Consider the following 11,003-nt stretch of genomic DNA (forward strand, 5'->3'; position numbering starts at 1 on the left):
AAAATTAGCATGGACGGACATGGCCACACACGACGGACGAACAGTTTGCTGAAACCGTGCGCGATGACGTGAACGGCACGTACGACGGGACGAAAAATACGACGTCCTATACACTGCATTATAACTTTCGGCGTGTAAATCCTTTCTGAGCATGCGCAGAACTTAGTTTGACGAACAAGCCTACACACGAGGGGACTGTTCAGCGGACAGTTTTTCGGAATTTCCGAGAAACCTTGTTCAGCGGACTGTTCGCTGAAACTGTCCGCTGAAAGCCCACACACGAGCGGACTGTTTGCCGAAACACTGTTCAGCGGACAAAGTTGGGCGAACAGTCCCCGCGTGTGTACGCGGCCTTAGTATATATAAGTATGTGGATAACAAGACATAATTGCAGATCATAAAAAAATTGTATTCTGCATTATATAGTATGAAAATATTGTATATACGAGATGGCAAATTAAGCAAGACAAAGTAAAGATAAGAGCCCTTTCACACGAGTGGATCAATTGGGTCCATCTGTCAGTTTTTCGGGCAGACCCAAGCAGACCATCCATTGCCTTTTAAGGAGCAGCGGGTGTCAACGAACGTGTCCGTTGACAACCACCGACATCCAATCCTATCCTCTGAAAACAGACATATGGGGGATGACAGTCAGATGATCGAGATCTGATCGCCCAATACAGCAAAGCAGGCTGTGATCTGTCATCTGCCTGCTCAGCAGGGATCAGCGGACAGATTCCCCCACTGAGCAGGCAGATCCGCTGCCTGAGTCAGTCCATGTGAAAAGGTCCCTTAACCACATGCCGACCGGCGCACGCCGATGTACGTCAGCAGAACGGCACGGACTGGCAAATGGGCGTACAGGTACGTCCCTTTAAATGTGCCGCTGTGCCATCGCGTGCGCACCGTTTGGGACCTCCGTGAATCAAATCGCGGGTCCCACGGACTTGATCGCCGTGCGGATACCCGCGATCGCCTCACGGGGAGGAAGAACGGGGAGATGCTAATGCAAACTACTACTGCCTAGTGACAGTGTCACTGATCTCTGCTCCCTGTGATTGGAGCAGAGATCAGTGACGTGTCATACACAGCCACGCCCCCCCCAGTTAGAAACACTCCCCAGGGCTCACTTAACCCCTACACTGCCACCTAGTGGTTAGCCCCTTCACTGCCAGTGTCATTTACACAGGAATCAGTGAATTTGTATAACACTGATTGCTGTATAAATGACAATGGTCCCAAAAATGTGTCAAAAATGTCCGATGTGTCCGCCATAATGTCGCAGACACAATAAAAATTGCTGATCGCCGCCATTACTAGTAAAAAAAAATTATTAATAAAAATGCCATAAAACTATCCCCTATTTTGTAAACGTATTACTTTTGCGCAAACCAATCAATATATGCTTATTGCGATTTTTTTTACCAAAAATATGTAGAAGAATACGTATCGGCCTAAACTGAGGAAAAAAATAGTTTTTTTTAGATATTTTTGGGGAATATTTATTATAGCAAAATGTAAAAAATAATGTGTTTTTTTTTCAAAATTGTTGCTCTTTTTTTGTTTATAGCACAAAAAATAAAAACCGTTGGGGTGATCAAATACCACCAATAAGAAAGCTCTATTTGTGGGAAAAAAAGGACGTCAATTTTGTTTGGGAGCCACGTCGCATGACCGTGCAATTGTCAGTTAAAACAACGCAGTGCCGAATCGCAAAAAGACTGCTCTGGTCTTTAGCCTGCAAAATGGCCCGGGGCTTAAGCGGTTAAAGTGGATGTAAACCCTCACATAGAACCAGTGAAGTGAAAAGCCTCAGATGATACACAGAGATGAAACAAATCTCCCTACATACATTTTACATGTATATCTGCTGTCTTCAGTTTTATATATTCTTTAGAAAGTTCAGATCGTGTTAGGAGATTTTGTCTTGCTGTTCAGCACTGCAGTGAAGCCTGGGCATACAGCCGAGACAGCTGATTGGAGGAAAGGCACAAACCCCCCTTTCCTCTTACTTAGAGACTTTCAGAACTGTTCCCTTGAATAGTTCTGCTAATCTATTTATAGCATCCTCCCCAACACAAAACTCTGGCTGCTTTTATCTTAGTTGATAGAGAACATGTCAGAAGTTATCAGGATGATAACAAAAGAACACAGCAGGAGACAGCTGCAGGACACAGTGCCTTGACGAGAGATAACAAAACACTGCAGATATATGTGCCCAGCTCAAATTTCATGAATCAGGGTTACATCAACTTTAACCACTTCCCGTCCGGCCTATAGCAAAATGACAGCTGGGAAGTGGTTCAGTTATCCTGACTGAGCACGGTATGACATCCAGCAGAATAAGACACGATTGCACGCCCTAGAGGGCATGCAGCATGGTGATCGCTGTTGTGGTGTCAGTCTAACAAACCGCAACACCGATCTTGGTAACGAGCCTCTGACGGAGGCTCTTTGCCACATGATCAGTTGTGTCCAATCACGGCTGATCACAGTGTAAACAGGAAGAGCCGTTTATCTGCTTTTCCTCACTCGCATCTGACAGGTGAGTAGAGGAGAGCCGATTGGCTGCTCTCCTGACTTGGTGCATGTGCTGATTTTTTTAATAGCGCAGTCCCCCCGCGGATGCCCGCCCAGGACCACCAGGATCGCCAGGGACGCCCACCAGGTATGCCACCCTGGACCACCAGGGATATGCCAATCAGTGCCCAGGCAGATGCCAATCAGTGCCCATCAGCAATGCCTGCCAGTGCCATCAGTGCTGCCTATCAGTGCCATCCATCAGTGGTGCCTATCAGTGACACTCATAAGTACCCATCAGTGCAGCCTTTCAGTGCCCAGTGTTGCCTATCAGTGCCACCTATGAGTGCCCATTGTCAGTGCCACCTCATGGGTACCGCCTTATCAGTGCCCTTCAGTGCAGCCTCACCAGTGCCCATCAGTGAAGGAGAAAACGTACTTATTTACAAAATTTTATAACAGAAACAAAGTCCTCAGGAAGGATGCACTGGAAATGGAGCGAGTACAAAGAAGGGCAACAACGCTAATAAGGGTCTGGAGGATATTAGTTATGAGGAAAGGTTGCGAGCACTGAACTTATTCTCTCTGGAGAAGAGACTCTTTAAAGGGGATATGATTTCAAAATACAAATACTGCACTGGTGACCCCACAATAGGGATAGAACTTTTTGGCAGAAGGGAGTTTAACAAGACTTGTTGCCACTCATTAAAATTACAAAAAAAAAGGTTTAACCATAAACTATGTAGAGGGTTCTTTACTGTAAGAGTGGCAAGGATGTGGAATTTCCTTCCACAGGCGGTGGTCTCAGCGGGGGGCATTGATAGTTTCAAGAATCTATTGGATAAGCACCTGAACAACTGCAACATACAGGGATATACAATGTAATACTGACATATAATCACACACATAGGTTGGACTTGATGGACTTGTGTCTTTTTTCAACCTCACCTACTATGTAACTGTGTAAAGAAAAACTTTTTTTTTTGTTCAAAATGTTTGGTCTTTTTTTTATTTGTTTAGCAAAAAATAAGAACCACAAGAGGTGATCGAATACCACCAAAAGAAAGCTCTATTTGTGGGAACAAAATGATAACATTTTTGTTTGGGTACAGTGTAGCATGACCACGCAATTGTCATTTTTTAACCACTTAAGGACCACCTCATGTATATATACATCGGTACTTTGAAGAGGGATATCTCGGTAACGGCAGGAGTTGCTGCCACAACCGAGACATCCCTCTTTACAGGAGGTGGTCCTGTGTGCGATAACGATGGTCTCCGCGGTGGGTTCGCCGGGAGATCACCATTATCAGCGGCGGGAGAGGTGCCACCCCCCTCCCGCCACTCTCCCGCGCCCTCCGCTGCTTACCAGAGCTGTCGGTAGCGGAGGAGGCGATCGGGTCCTTTCCATTGCTGGGTATGGAGACTAGTGAGGCCAAGATGACCCCCCACTCGTATCTATGCCATAGGAAGGTGGAAGCGACGTCAAAACGTCACTTCCACCCATACCTCTTAAAAGGTATTTTTTTTTTTTTTTATATTGCATTTAAGTCCAAATATGAGATCTGAGGACTTTTTGACCCCAGATCTCATAGTTAAGAGGACCTGTCATGCTTTTTTCTATTACAAGGGATGTTTACATTCCTTATAATAGGAATAAAAGTGATCCATTTTTTTTTTTAAAAGTGTAAAAATAAATAAAATCAAGTATAATAAATAAGAAAAAAAACAAAAACATTTTTTTAAAACACCCCGTCCCAACAAGTTAGCGCACAGAAGCGAACGCATACGTGAGTAGCGCCCGCATATGAAAACGGCGGTCAAACCACACATGTGAGGTATTGCCATGATCGGTAGAGCGAGAGCAATAATTCTAGCGCTAGACCTTCTCTGTAACGCAAAACATGCAACCTGTAGAATTTTTAAAATATCGCTTATGGAGATTTTTGAGGGTAAAAGTTTGACGCTATTACACGAGCAGGTGCAATTTTGAAGCATGACATGTTGGGTATCAATTTACGCGGCGTAAGATTATCTTTCACAATATAATTTTTTTTGTCTTCATTTTTTATTCAAAAAAGTGAATTTTTTCCAAAAAAAAGTGTGCTTGTAAGACCACTGCGCAAATACGGTGTGAAAAAAAGTATTACAATGACCGCCATTTTATTCTCTAGGGTGTTAGAAAAAAAAATATACAATGTTTGGGGGTTCTAAGTAATTTTTTTTGCAAAAAAAAACAAACTGTTTTAAACATGTAAACACCAAATCTGAAAAAAGGGCCTGGTTCTTAAGTGGTTAAAAAGTGACAGCGCTGAAAGCTGAAAATTTGCTTGGGCAGGAAGGGGGGAAAGCGCCTGGTATTGAAGTAGTTAAGGAAAAAAAGCAGTTGATACAAAAAACAGGAGCAAGAAAGATGATGGAAGAGGATGGCCTATATCAGTGATCGCCGACCATTGATTGTCCACAAGAAAATTTAGGTGGTCCCCAGGGTTTCTGCCGCAAATCACCATTGTGGAGGATGTATACTGCCCAATGATGTCAATGCGTGCTGACAGTCAATTCCATCAGCGCACATTGATACCTGATGCCTCCTCTGTAGTCCTGGCTCTATCCCAGGAGTGTGTAGAAGGCATGTACAATTCATGTTAGTGGTCTGCAGGATTCAAAATTGTGAATTTAGTGATCCGTGAGGTTGGAAAGGTTGGCGACCACTGTCCTATACCCCTAGTGTCCAACCTGTGACCCTGTAGAACATACAATGTGGCCCTCAGGGCTCCTGAACACAATAGTGTATGTTTCTTTTACCTAAGTGCTTACATAGGCCAGTGAAGTGATTTTTAGACTGGTTTATTTTTGCACACAATTATATATATATATATTTTAATTCCTCTGATCTTTTAGAATGGATCTTGCTAAAAGAAATATAAAATGGGCTACAGGTAATTTTTAGGGGGACTGCAATGGAAGTGATCTCTAGGAGTCTCATGTAACATGGTTATGAATATCTCCTGAGACTGGGCTCACACTATGTGGAGCATAGGGCACAGCAGGGGGGTCTGGTGCATCCCTGTTCACCATTTCATGTCCGAATTTTTGCCTGAATTCGGACCTGAAATGGAGCCAAAGACACACAAGACTCTTCTGTAGTACGAGCCGATAAAGAGGAAATTAAATTGTCAGGCGCCACCCTTCGGGGTCCTTCTGCTAATTTTGTGTTAGTAAACGTTTGGTGAGTGTTGATTTGCGCTTTTCATTTCGTGTTTTTCAGCTTTTTTCTGAACTGCCGTTCCTCAACCAGACATGTTGCGGAATTGGAGGAGATAACGTGTTATTTATTATTGGCCTTGGAGTTATTGCTTTGATCCAAGTCCAGTCAAGGAACAGGAGGAGGATTTCTTAGACCAAAAATTGGTTGTCTTATTAATCGTGACCAATTTTGTCATATGCCTTTGCTGCGGGAACTCCAGGAGAATAATCCAGATGATTTTCGGAATTATCTCCGGATGACAGACCCCTGCTTTCACCAACTCTTGCCATTGTTGACCCCCTATATTAAGAAGCAGGACACATGCATGAGGCCTTAATTTTATTTTTTGGTTGAATAATGATGATTTGTTCTATTGGCAGATAGCATGTCAAATTGTAGTTTTTTTTTTTAATGCACAATAAAAAAAATTGTGGAGAATAATACTTGGCTATGTGTTTTACTTCAAATTACAGTTTGGGAGTAGGCAGTTACATTTAAAAAAAATACAAAGTAAAATTGACAAGGGACCACCAACATAGTTTTATCTTTGATCTTAATAATTATGGGATAACTTGCCCCCCCCCACCCCCCCCAAAAAAAGAACTCCAGCAGTATCACCAGCAAAGCAGCTTCATTATTATCCAATTAAGGAAGAGAATGTGAGCTGCATTTTGAGATTTCATAATTTGCCACGTCACGAATGATAATTCTGCATTACGAACGCTAGTTTACAAGACCAACCGCTTCTGGCTCGTCCTTGCTTCCGATCATGCGTATTTGTACTTTGGTCTTTTGTCCGACGAACTTTTGTACACACGCTCGGAAAATCTAACAACAGACATTTGTCCATGGAAAATTTTAAAGCCTGTCATCCAACATTTGTCTGCAGAAAATCCGACAACAATTTTCCGATGGATAGTACAAACTGTTGGATTTTCCACCAACAGCTTGTCATCACACAATTCCCGTCAGAAAATCAGCTCGTGTGTATGAGGCTTTAGACCCCTAAACAGCAGTAAAGCTCCGCTAAAACGAGCAGCGCTTTACCGCTAATGGCCAGTGCTTTCAGTGTGAAAGTAGCCTTAAAGCGGAGTTCCACTCGGTTTTGTGTTTATTGAAAGTCAGAAGCTACAAAAATGCACCTGCTGACTTTAAACACACACTCACCTATCTCAGGATCCAGAGATACGGCTGCCCGAGCCCTCGGTTCTCTCCGACGCCATCACAAGTGCGGGCACCCAGCTGGGACAGCTTCACAGCTGTGTGCCCACTGTACGTGCACGAGTCTTGCTGTGTCTTCTCAATGGCTGGGCAATCTTCTGGGACCTGTGACTAAGGATGAGCTCCGGCATGTTTGCATACTCCACACGCAGAGCCCACCAGGAAGTCGGCGCAGCGCTGCGCTAATCACAGGCAGCGAGACATTGCCCCGATGTGCGGCTGCAGAGATCGGCAATGTCTCACTGCCTGTGATTAGTGCAGCGCCTCGCCAACTTCCTGGCGGGCTCTGCATGTGGACCATGCGAACACGCAGGAGCTCATCCTTACCTGTGAGGTGTCTCAGAAGATTGCAGGGAGGGAGGGGGAGAGGAACACTTATGCTTGAGTCACCTAGGTGGCCTGAGTGGAAGTGGGAGCAGGGTACCTGTCAAAACTAGCCTCCTGCCAAATATGACATGTCAGGAGTTCTTAAAGCGGAAGTTCCCGCTTTAAGGTATACACTAGGGTTGCCACCTCATCCCTTTAAACCCAGACACATATTAATTACACAGGTTCTATAGCTGATTAAGATCGTAATTAAACTCACTTAGTGCCTTACCTGCATTCAATTAGCCACAGAACCTGTGAAATGAATATGTGTTCGGGTTTAAAAGGATGAGGTGGCAACTCTACTATACACTGTACAAACTGATACAATCTTCAGAGCTGTACAATTTTCTTTAGATCTACCATCAACTGTATAGTGCTAGGGCCTGCCTGATTGGACATAAACTGAATGGGTTGTTTAGGATTGTCTACATAGACATAGTCTTGATAAAGGAGATTACAATCAGATTGTATAATGTATGTCCAGTTTTAAATCTAGTATCATCAGTAGGGGTGAGCTCAGGCGTGTTCGCATGGTCCACATGCAGAGTTCGCCAGGAAGTCAGCACAGTGCTAATCACAGACATTGCCTGATCTCTGCAGCCGCGCATCGGGGCAATGTCTAACTGCCTGTGATTAGCACAGCGCTGCGCCCACTTCCTGGCAGGCTCAGAACGTGGAGAATGCGAACACACCTCAGCTCATCCTTAATCATCAGCTACGTAGTGCAGGAGGGTGGTCTGATTTGATAACAAAAGAATGGATGCTTTAGTTTCTTCCTCGCATTACAAAGCTATGGTAAATCTAAAGGAGATTGTAGGTTCAAACTGTACAGTGTATGGCCAGAGATTGTACAATCAGACTGTATGACCAGTTATAGTATTTCATCCTGAGATATCTAGAGATCTGTCAGCAGACATTTTGTCCCTGAAATAGAAGGCTGAACAATGGATCCCTATTGATGGAATGGCCAATGCAGGTCTATGGACAGGATATCATCAAGCTGCACATTCCAAAAGAAAAAAAAGCCAGTAGACTGCAGAGGAGAGATGACAGGATGCTGTGTGACATCATCATCACCTCTGCACCAAAGTATCCCTGGGGGATTTTTCTGTAATATTTTCAGATAATTTCAATAATCGGATGTTGGAGACAAGTGCTCCGCCTCACACATAATACCGATCCATGACTAGAAATGGCCGGGGAGGATATAGGACGACAACAAAGACTGACTGCAATGAGGCAAAGGTCAGGTGACACTTCCACACACAATCGCCAATGCAACCAAGCTCTCATTCCGAATCTGCTCTCGGCCTGTCACTACATACATACAGCGATCGCCTCCTCCCACCGATGTCTGCCCGAAACCCGGTCTCCAAGCCTCCTGTCAAATCTGCCGGTTTCCCATGGCAACCGCAGGTGACGCATCCAGCTGCCTGTCGCACAACTTTGACGTCTAATACGGACTCTCCTCCATGCTGGTAGAGGCGGAGGTGACGTCAGCGCGGGAATTCTAAGTGACTATCCTGTGAGGCGATTTCTAGGGACAAGGACTACAACTGAGTGTTGTAAGAGTTTATCGAATATGAAAGTTGTATAGTTATGTAATAATCAGAAATAGTCACTTGTTTCACATGAGGTTCTGGTAGTTGCATTACAGTAAAATTGGAACTCCTGTCTTTAGGTTTTCTAAACATAGACGTCCTGTGGGATATACAAACAAGTGTAGGCCTCATTCCCATGGGTGGTGTGGCCTGTACAGATATTTGTGGTTGGAGGCACCAGGACCCACGTGGAGGTGGCCGATGTTAGGTTCACATTATTGTTGGTAAATGTGGGATAAGCTCAGGCGTGTTCGCATGCCCCACGTGCAGAGCCCGCCAGGAAGTCGTTGCGGAGCTGCGCTAATCACAGGCAGTGAGACATTGCCCGATTTCTACAGCCACACATCAGGGCAATGTCTCACTGCCTGTGATTAGCGGAGTGCTGCGCCGACTTCCTGGCGATCTCTGCTCGTGGAGCATGCAAACATGCCTTGGCTCATCCTTATTTAGGAGATGTGCTGGGGGTGCAAATAATTCCTGATAGCACCCACCCCCCGCATCCCCCCCCCCCCCCCCATACATTTGAAAACACAGCATGCTTTCAGGTACATGAAACTACATGGTGCCGCAGCTGCTCATCAAAATTTGATGGGTGAGCAGCCCCAAACGCACACTGCTTTCGTTCGCTGCATCCCTATGGATTTACATAGGATGCCTGCACACACTGCTCCTGGTGGCTTCAGCTACATAAACCAATGGCCAATCAACAAGCATCTGCAAAAGGCATTATGCTTCCAAGATCATTTTTTCCTGCTTTAGGCTGCATACCCGCTGGTCTTTTCCCACCATTTTCATGTACTTGCATCTAGGGATGTCTGCTCAGAATACTTGCGTTCCAGGCGTACAACGTTAAACTCATACTGCCCAGTACAGCATCATTTTTCAGCCGGATGTAAACTTCAACAGGCTGAAGGCAGTGGGGCTGGATGCTGCACCTTTGCCTCCTGGTGCACAAAAACACTGGAATTGGGTGCACACTGTCTAAATGCCCAGTGTGCATGTGGCTCTAGCCCTCATTCATATGTAAGTATATTTCAGCTTATTTTCCTAGGCCTGACTACGCTCAAGATGCAGAATCCTGTTCTTTCTAATTGTCCTTGTGCACACTTGTAGGCGCAGTCACCCAACACACACACCAAAAAAAAAAAAAATACACAAACTTTTTTTTTTGCATGTATTAAGGAGTTTTTGGACCCTTAGACATTAATAAGAGCTCCTGTAAATGCAGAACGTGCATTTTTGCTCCTGAAAAGCTCCGCCTGTGGACCTGTTCTACCCTTGCCCAATCCGGGAAACAAACACCTGAAGCCTAAAGAATAAGTTTACTTTCAGGAACATGTTACATGTTCCACTTGTTTTCTAGGGTGTAACATATTCCCCATCCTGCAGCCGATCCCCGAACTCCCTGTGACAGCAGGCCAGGGATCTTCTCCACATGTCAGCTGTCACTATTTGAAAAGAGTGTGGCTTTGTCATGGGTTCATAGATCCCTTTGCAGCTATTGGCATGTGGTTCTCAACAAACTACCAGGGCACTGTTTGTAGTTCATTGAGTCTTTCTGCCTGTATGATGTACAGGTAGACAGTTTACACTGACAGCCAGTAAGAGTCCTGCATGGCATCTGCAATCTGCTCATCACAGGTGCAATGCTTTCCAGATTTATACAATTAAAAAAAAAAAGTAAATGCATATTTTTTTTTGTTCACTGACTGACATAGCTCCATTAATATTGACCATAGGGTTGTTACGCCAACTCCAGGAGAGGACTAGGCAGAACATGTTATACATGTGAAAAAACAGAACTTTACAGTTCCGCTCAGGGGGAGGTCCCTCCAGTAACATCCCCTCAGCCTACTTCCTGCAGCTCAGTTTGCCTTTTGCGCAAAATTTTTGGATCCTGTGATTTACTATCAACAGCTGGCTGGGTGACAGGCTGGATATCCTTATCCTTGTAGTCTCCCCAGCCTGGCCATCGAGCGTGTGCAGACCAAAGCTATGCGCTGGGTCGGCCACAACATGCCCCTCAGGCTCCAGGGGCAGTCAGT

The 11,003-nt window shown here is 44.8% G+C and overlaps 1 protein-coding gene across 3 annotated transcripts in view; it reads right to left on the bottom strand.

The window, feature by feature from the left end:
- The window catches only part of FBXL15 (F-box and leucine rich repeat protein 15), a 48,025-nt gene extending 39,185 nt beyond the window's left edge, over positions 1-8,840 (bottom strand). Inside the window, exon 1 of one of the 3 annotated variants that reach the window (XM_077454476.1) lies at positions 8,687-8,840. The gene's annotated coding sequence lies outside the window, so the exon portion shown is untranslated. Of the gene's footprint in view, positions 1-8,682 lie in introns of all 3 variants that reach the window. The other 2 variants (XM_077454478.1, XM_077454477.1) reach the window with 2 other exon arrangements.
- Positions 8,841-11,003: the final 2,163 nt, after the last annotated feature.

Source organism: Lithobates pipiens, unplaced genomic scaffold, assembly GCF_037356315.1.
Source record: "Lithobates pipiens isolate NorthernLeopardFrog02 unplaced genomic scaffold, aLitPip1_a1.2 Scaffold_25, whole genome shotgun sequence".
Lineage (NCBI taxonomy): Eukaryota > Metazoa > Chordata > Amphibia > Anura > Ranidae > Lithobates > Lithobates pipiens.